The following is an 8,958-nucleotide window of genomic DNA, read 5'->3' on the forward strand; positions in this document are numbered from 1 at the left end:
AATCCTTGAGTAATTCTAGCCACCTCCTATGTCTGAGATTAAGCTCTTTCTGAGTGAGCATATATTGAAGACGCTTGTGATAAGAGAATACATCAACATGAACACCATACAAACAATGATGTCATATTTTCAAAGCAAACACTACAACATCCAACTCTAAATCATGGGTTGGGTAGTTCTTCTCATGAACTTTCAATTGTTTGGAGGCATAAGCTATTACTTTGTCATTCTGCATCAACACACAACCCAAACCAACTCTAGACGCATCACAATAAACCACAAAGCGTTGCATACCTTCTGGTAAGGTCAATACTGGGCAATAGTCAATCTCTTTTTCAATTCCTGAAAAAAAATTCTCACAAACCTCATGCTAATGAAACTCACTATCTTCTGAGTCAACTTGGTCAAAGGGGATGAAAAAGATGAGAACCCCTCTACGAACCTTCTATAATATCCAGCCAAATCCAAGAAACTCTTAATATCAGTTGGAGATGTTGGTCTATGCCAATTTTGCACTGCCTCTATTTTCTGAGTATCAACTTTAATTCCCTATCCAAACACAATGTGGCATAAAAATGCCACAAACTCAAGCTAAAACTCACACTTAGAGAACTTGGCATACAACTCTTTATCCTTTAGAGTCTGGAGAACTATTCTGAGATGACTTGCATGATCTTCTTCATTCCTTGAATAGATTAGTATGTCATCAATGAAGACGATAACAAACATATCTACATAAGGTTTGAATACTCTATTCATAAGGTCCATGAATGCTGCATACGCATTGGTTAAACCAAACGACATGACCAGAAACTCATAATGGCCATAACGGGTCCAGAATGCTGTCTTTGGAATATCACCTTCCCTTACTCTTAACTAATGGTAGCCAGATCTGAGGTCTATCTTAAAGAAACAGGTGGCTCCTTAAAGTTGATCGAAAAGATCATCAATCCTTGGAAGATGATACTTATTCTTGATGGTAACCTTGTTCAACTGGTTGCAATCTATACACATCCTAAGGGAACCATTCTTATTCCTCACAAACAAGATCGGAGCGCCCCAAGGTGAGACACTTGGTCAAATAAAACCTTTATCCAGGAAATCTTTCAACTGCTCATCCAACTCTTTTAACTCTGTTGGTGCCATTATATATGGCGGAACATATATAGGACGAGTATCTGGAAGGAGGTCTATACCGAAGAAAATCTCTCTCTCAGGAAGTACTGCGAGAAGATCGTCTGGAAAAACTTCTTGAAACTCTCTTAATTACTACTGAAACTGACTGAATAAGAGGTATCTCAACACTAGAGTCATTAACTCAGACTAAGTGATAGCACACCTCTTAGAAACTAACTTCCTCGCCTTAAGGTACGAAATAAAATGACTCTTATGCACTGCTGAATTGCTTTTCCACTCTAAGACTGGCTCATTTAGAAACTGAAACTTGACAACTCGAGTTCTATAATCAACTTAGGCATAACAGACATGAAGCCAATCCATACCAAGAATGACATCAAAATCTACCATGTCTAACTCAACTAGATCAACCATGGTACTTTTGTGATTAACGGAAACGGGACAATCACGATAGACTCTCTCTGCTAGAATAGACTCACCGACGGGTGTAGAAACACTGAATGGTTCACTGAGTTGCTCAAGAATAACATCACACTTCATCACAACATGCGGAGTTACAAAGAATAAACTCACTCCTGGGTCTAGCAAAGCATAAACATTAGAGTTAAACACTTGGATCATACCAGTGACAATATCTGGCGAATCTTCTTGCTCTTGGCGACTAGTGATAGCATATGGGGGGTTTGATCCTTCACCAGTACCTGAAGTAGATCCTGTCACGCCCCGAGCCTACACCCTGGACCTGGCCGACACTTGGAGACCATTGTCGGCCCCAAGCGAACCATTGGCCTGGCTTACTTAACTCAGTGAAAGACTTAACTCAACAAAATAAACTCATGTAATAGTTTAAATGATAACATCTTAGCCAAAATGACAATTTATGTCTCAAAACAAAGTATCTGCAAATACATAGATGAGAGACTCAATACTAACTGTCTGACTGTCTATGAAGCCTCTATAATACTGAGATGAATGTTGGGACAGACCCCACAACATCTTAATAAAACAAAACTAGGAAAGCAAAATAAGAGAGTCCTCCGGAATGCAAGGAGGCTCACTACTGACTATGGAGTGCTCAACTGGATCAACGGCATGCGGGAAGCTGATCATGGTTACCTGTGTCTGGATCATAATAAGATGCAAGCCAACTGGCATCAGTACATTGAATGTGCGAGCATGCGAGTTGGATTGCTAAACCACAACTTAAGCTTGAAAAGAGTAAGAAGGAACACTTACCTTGGCTCTGTACAACTCATGAATAACTGAACTCAATATAAAGCAATAAGGCATATGCAATATATATATATATATAAAGCTTGTAAAACAGTGTAAACAACTTAGTTCGTTAAAGATAAAGCAATAACAAACTCAACTTTACTTGTATATAAAAGTAATATAACTTTTGTGGGAGATTCTCTAACCGACAACTACCACTATGAGCCTAAGTGGTGATACAACGTCTTGCCCACGCTGCCAGAACTGTCATATACTTTGCCGTCATATAGAACGCTTAACTTAGTGGATCCACTGGTCTATGCTAAAAGCATCTTAATGAGTCATCTAAAAAGTATGATCATTTACTACCCATGATGGCTACATAGTTTATGGAGACTTGAGTTAATATGAACTCGCATCCCCATATCGGTGCTCAATACTACTCCCAAAATATACTTAGTTCATATGTTTGTAAAAACAAAACTCTTTCTTTGAATTGAGATAATTACTCAAAACTTAGCTTAAAAGCTCTTTTGGAATCGATGTTCCCTTTCTTTCTCAAATGTGAAAACATTTATAAACTCTTTGGAATACTTAGTCCCCTTATAGCTTTTTGAGAAATGAACTCAACTCTTTACTCTTTTATTAACTTGAAACGTGAGCCTTAAAACGAAGTTAAAATGTTTGTTAAAGACTCTTGAAAACTTTAAGAAGCATGGCTTTGACTTGCTTCTTAACTTCTAGACGTTGACTCTTAAGTTCTTTGACTTTCATCTTAACTTTCCTTAAATTGGATTATGGATTCAAGGTTCATGATCTTATGTTTATGGATGATTTCATGATGTTTAGATGTACCTTAGAGTGATGGAAACAACTAGAAAACATAGGTACATCGCTTAGGAACAAGTACGAAAAGGTGGGGAACAAATAGAGAGAACTGGCGTCCCTGGCGTTCTGAGAGGCGCGAGGTGCCAGCCCTCAAACTTCAAAGAGGTCTGGCTAGCGCGACACGCCAGAGGCAAAACTTCAGAGAAGTTTTTGTGGTGCTCTGGCAGGCGCAGCGCCCCAACCCTTTTACCCAGCGACTTCTGACTTTTCTCTTCTGTTCTTCCTCTCTAAACCTCCCAAAATTCCATAGTTCCTTCCATAAACACTTAGGATCAATTTTACCCTCAATATACAACCAATCTAACTCGAAAAACAACTCGAAAACATGAATCAACTCACCCCCAAGCATCAATAACTCAACCAACAAAAATTCTACAATTTGTTCTTCAAGAACTTTACTTCTTCAACATGTAAACAACTCAAAACAATTGGATTGAAACAAGTTGGTGTGTGGGTGAACTAACCCAACACAAAAAGATCTCACATACCTTAATAGGGATCACCCCCGACGAATTCCACTCACAAGCTTGGATGATCTTGACGAATTCTTGCCTTTTTCTCCCTTTCTTTATTCTTTTCTCTCTTCTCTAAGCCCTAAACGTATTTCTCAATTCTCCAAACTGACTAAGTCATGTTTTTACCCCAATAAATCCCTAAAATCAAATTAGGAAATAACTTAGAGAAAAGACTAGTGCCCTTCCCTAAATCCGGATTGGGACTTTCCTCAATCCAACAACCCAACTTGCGAAAGGCATATTTTACTCATACGATGTCGAAATTGTACAATATCGACGGCGTTGGAAGATCTCTCCAAGGGATATCCAACCATATCAATAGCTTCTCCTAACTCCTCCTGAGATATGAGTTATGTTCGTTTGAAAATGGCCAAAACTCACTTTCTTAACTTAGACAAAATTTCCAGATTTCCTTATTCTTTCCAAAAATCAATATTTTCATATTTTAAACTATTTATAGTCGTTTCTAGGTGCGAGATGTTACAGATCCTCTAGGTGCAGCTCTGTCTGGTGGAGCGATTGAAGAAGACTGGGCTCTATTGCCCCCATTACCATTACCTTGCTTGTTCTTTGGACATTCTCGCATGAAATGACCATTCTGGCCACACTTGAAACAACCAGTGGAGCCCTCATGACAAGTACTTGAGTGATTCCTACCTCACTTAGCGCAGACAGGAGTCTTACTACCCCTTTGTGCCTTACTACCTTGCGAATGCGCATGTCTAGTTCTGAAGTTCTGAAAATTCTGACTATTGTACTCATATTTGTTCCTTGGTGCAGGTTGTTGACACCCAATTTTGGCCCTCCACAATATAAATTAGTCATCGAGCTTGTTAAATTTCCAACTATTTGAAATAATTGACTTTATAAAAATCAAAAATATTTTCAAAGTCATTTTAAGTAATTTTGTCATTTTTATAATTTAATTTTTTTTTATATATATTCTAACAATTTTGTATGTATTTACTACATTTTATAAATATTCGAAAATCATCTCAAAAAGATTTTGCTTAAATAAATATTTGGTTAATTAATTTAATTATTCAATAGTTTATATTTTTGAGTTAATTATTTTATTTTTGTTATGAGTAAGAAGCTCATTAGTTAATTATTGATTCATCCTATTTAAATTTTAGCCGAATTTGCCAATCAACTCAATTCGGTTAACTTCTAAAATCTAAATGGCTATAATTTCAATCCATTTGGCCAAACATTTTATTACGAATCTGACTCATTTTGCTTCCAATCTTGAATCTAATTTGAGCCAATTCCAAAATACCAAATTCCAGCAGCCCACTATACAATGCCCAGCCCACAACAACATACTTACAGCAACACCAAAACGACCCGATCGACCCCATCGTTCTTCTTCTCCAACGCGTGCAACCAGTACCCGATCGACCCTTATACGTTTTCTTCTTCTTCTTCTTCCAGCGAGAACAGCACGCGACTCCTATGCGCGTATTCTTCTTCTTCTTCCCCGCTCCAGTATGCCCGAAAATATAGCAGCAAATCTCGGCCAACCTCCAAACATCTTCTTCTGCGAAATCAGCCTTGCGAAACGCATAACCTAGTGGAATAGATGATCACTTCGATATCCCTTTTTCCCCCTTTTCAGGGATTTCCCATGCACTTTCACTATTACCAAGAAAAAGAGCAAAGGAAGTTAAATTCCAAGTTTTAAAAAAAATTCACCCGTTTTCCCCCCTCAAAAACCAACCTACGATTTTCTGTTATTTAAGGCCCTCGTCCCCTTCAAGGAGGAAGTTTTTTTTTAGGGGGAGACGAGAGAGAAATACAGAAACATAGCTTCCCAAAAGAAATTGGTTACTATAGTCACAAAGTTTTGAGTTTTGAGTTATAAGGTTTGCTTTTAAAGCTTTCATTAGAACTTTACATCGGTGGTGTGAAAGTTGCATCATAGTCAAGCTCGTTGATTCCACTCGCTGCCCAAAAAAGGTAATACTCATTTCCCTTATATTCTTTTTTGTTTCAATAGTTATTACGTGATGGATTGACTTTTTCTTGGGCGTTTAGTTAATGTTTCCTTAAATGTTGATGCTTTGATGTTAACAATCATGGATATACATCTACTTAGCTTATAGTATCTGTGTTTCGACTTCTAGATGACCTTCTGATTCATTTACGTTTGTTCTTGGTCAATATCCTTTTAGTTGTGAACATTAGTCTAGTTGCAATCTAAATACACACTTAATGGTGGATGCTTGACTAATATGAGATTTGCATAGGGGTTATTGGTTTAGTTTTTGTTTCGTGCATGCTAAGTCTTCCGGGAGTCCTTCATTTTTTCTTCCTGCGTATCATCTATAGCCCATTGTCTAGTTTATCCTTTCGACCATAATTTTCTTAGAAATGATCTTGTGATATTTGTATTAGGACCATAATTTCCCTCTGTTCGATGTCGAATTTGCTATGCTGAAATGTGCTAATCTCGTGATTAAATTAGACTTGGTTTAATTTCCTTTCTAAGTAAATGTCTTCAGCCCCTTTAGCATTATTATTCCTGGTGCATTTGATACTATTAATTGTGTTACTTTCCTTGTTCTCTTTCCATTGTTTAAAGAGTGGTATATTGATAGCTTTAGACTTAATTCTAATTAGCTCATGGGCAGAATGTTTTTCTCACCTTTAAATGCATGTTTTATATGGTGTTCTTTTATTCAATATTAACACTTAAATATTGGTATTACTTTGATTTATTTGCTTTAAATTAAATAGATTTAATTTCCTCTTGCACAGTGCCTTACTTGTGAATGATGAAGTATAAGGTGATTCACTGTTTTGCTAGCTCAACATGGATATAATATATATTTTCTTTTTTAAAGCAATATCTTTTAGTATATCTTTTTTTCTTAGTTTGCAATTTATCTCTGTAACATGTATATTGATATTTCTCTTTTCTTTGTTTGCATAGGTTAGCTACACTGTTAATATATAAATCTAAGTAGCATATACTCATTGTTATTTACTCTTCTGTGGAAAACATAATTTGGGGATTAGGATCATTTAACATGGATACATTTGCTTATTGTACACTTGCGGTGTTGTGTTTGGTTTCATTTTATCACTTGTGAAGAAATGATAAATTCGTTAAATCGTTGATTTATTGTTGGTTAACAATATCTTTGGTAGAATATTTGATACTTGAATCTAGTATGTATTTTGATGTTGGAATTTTGTTTCTTAGTTCTATATCAAAGTCTTGTTCTTTAAATTTATGCATAGATTATCCTATGTTTCTTTCTCTTAATTAATCTGTTCATTGAACGAAAGGTTATTACTCTTTATTTTCAAGCTAGCAAATGCTAAAAATGTCAATTTGCTCATGTGCTTAAATTATCTAAAAATGCTAATTTATTGGTTTGTTTTCATTATTATTGACCTATTACTTCTTTTTCTCTTCTTTAAATGATTTAATTGTTGATAGGTTACATGCTTTAGAGAGTAATATTTATCATCTTCTTATTCGTTTCCTTCGCAAATGCTAATTTATTTTTCATTTGTTCTTTTTACATGTGATACCAATCCGAGTTCACTTTGGACTCATTCCTTGCATTTCTTTGAGTTGAGATCCGCCTTTGAGACAGCCTCATCTTTGTCCGAAGAAATTGGAAGCTGAAACTGGTCTCGAATAGCAGAAAAATGGGCTGTATAGATCCGATATACACTGATATACAACAAGTGTATACAAAAATGGAAATTGAGCCAAGAGCCCAAATCAACGCTAAGTCTGGCCCAAAAAGGGCCCAAATTCAATCTCTCTCTTACTCTTAAATAATTTAATTGTGATTCTTTATTGTTTGTTGTTTTATTAACTCTAACTTTAGAATTATTAATTAACTTAGTTAAATTCCCAAAAGACGAACTATTTCTTTGTGTTGTTTTGTTTTTAACAAATCTCATTTTATCAACTCTTGTATTTTCATTTATAATCTTTAGTCAAAACATTTTTATTAGTTTAAAATAGTTTTCATATTTTGATTAACCAAAAAATGATTCAAATAAAAAAACCAATTAATCTAGTTTTGTTAAAATTCTAATTACTTGTCTTTAATTCAAATGGTTCAATTAAGGTCTCATTTTCTTAAAAACTAAAAATTGTTCTTTGTTTAACTATTTTCTCAAAGTTAATCGAATATCGTAAATTATTATATTTTTTTATGTTAAATCATTTTCCTAAAAAATAGTCAATTTTTTTTAACCAAGTTGTGGGATAACCGAGTGTTAGTGGGCGCTTCAAATGCCTTAAAAACATTCTTGAAGCATAAACAATAATCTCTTACCCATTTTCTCTAAATTTATAAAGACTTAATCTGTTAGAGTCTTTTTAAATAAAGTTTTCTTAATTTCTTTAAAAAATTAAGTGGCGACTATTTTCTAAGTATTTTTCTCAAATTGTTTTATACTTAGAACATTTCAAAAAGTGATTTTTCTAAAGATAGTAAAATTACGACAGAACACAGGTGCACTAGCAAATAATGGAGCAAGTCCTTTTTGCTTATGTTGCAAAGAAGATCGGTTCACATTACTCTTTTACTGCCCGGATTCATTCCCTGATGTCTTAGCCCTCTTATTCTTGAACTCATCTTTATCCTTCAGCTGGTCATCCTCAACTTGTTGCATATGGATCATCAGCCTTGTTATGCCCATGCAACCTATTAGCATGGTTGTCTTACTTTCCTTACTTGACAGACGAGTCAAGCCAACAATGAATAAACATCCTGCTCATCATGTCAGCAACCATCTCTTTGCTTCTCTTAGCTCACGAGGAAAGAAACGCCTCATGAAGGCACTATCGACCATAGGTCAGCTCACAATCAGTTACGCGTAAGCACAAGTTAGAAAGAAACTGTATAGATGAACTCTATCGCACAAAATAAGTATGAAGAAAGTGAGGAATTTCCTAAAATGTTGCAGCCTCCTAATTATAGATGTGGCGCGCTTCACACCGATAACTAGGACTCTACAGACACGACTTCATAGACTCTCTAAGACTCTTGAACTCTGTGCTCTGATACCAAGTTTGTCACCCCACCCCTCAAGTCTAAAACCCTAGGCGGGACTGGCACTCGAGAACCATTACTGGCCCCAAGAAAACCCTTGTCCTGGCTTACTTACTCAGCGTAAGACTTAACTCAACACAGATACATCTATGAAATAAACTGGAATGTTATAAAAGAAC

Source organism: Solanum verrucosum, unplaced genomic scaffold (assembly GCF_900185275.1).
Source record: "Solanum verrucosum unplaced genomic scaffold, falcon-dt-bn FXZP01000306.1, whole genome shotgun sequence".
NCBI classification, from domain to species: Eukaryota; Viridiplantae; Streptophyta; class Magnoliopsida; order Solanales; family Solanaceae; genus Solanum; species Solanum verrucosum.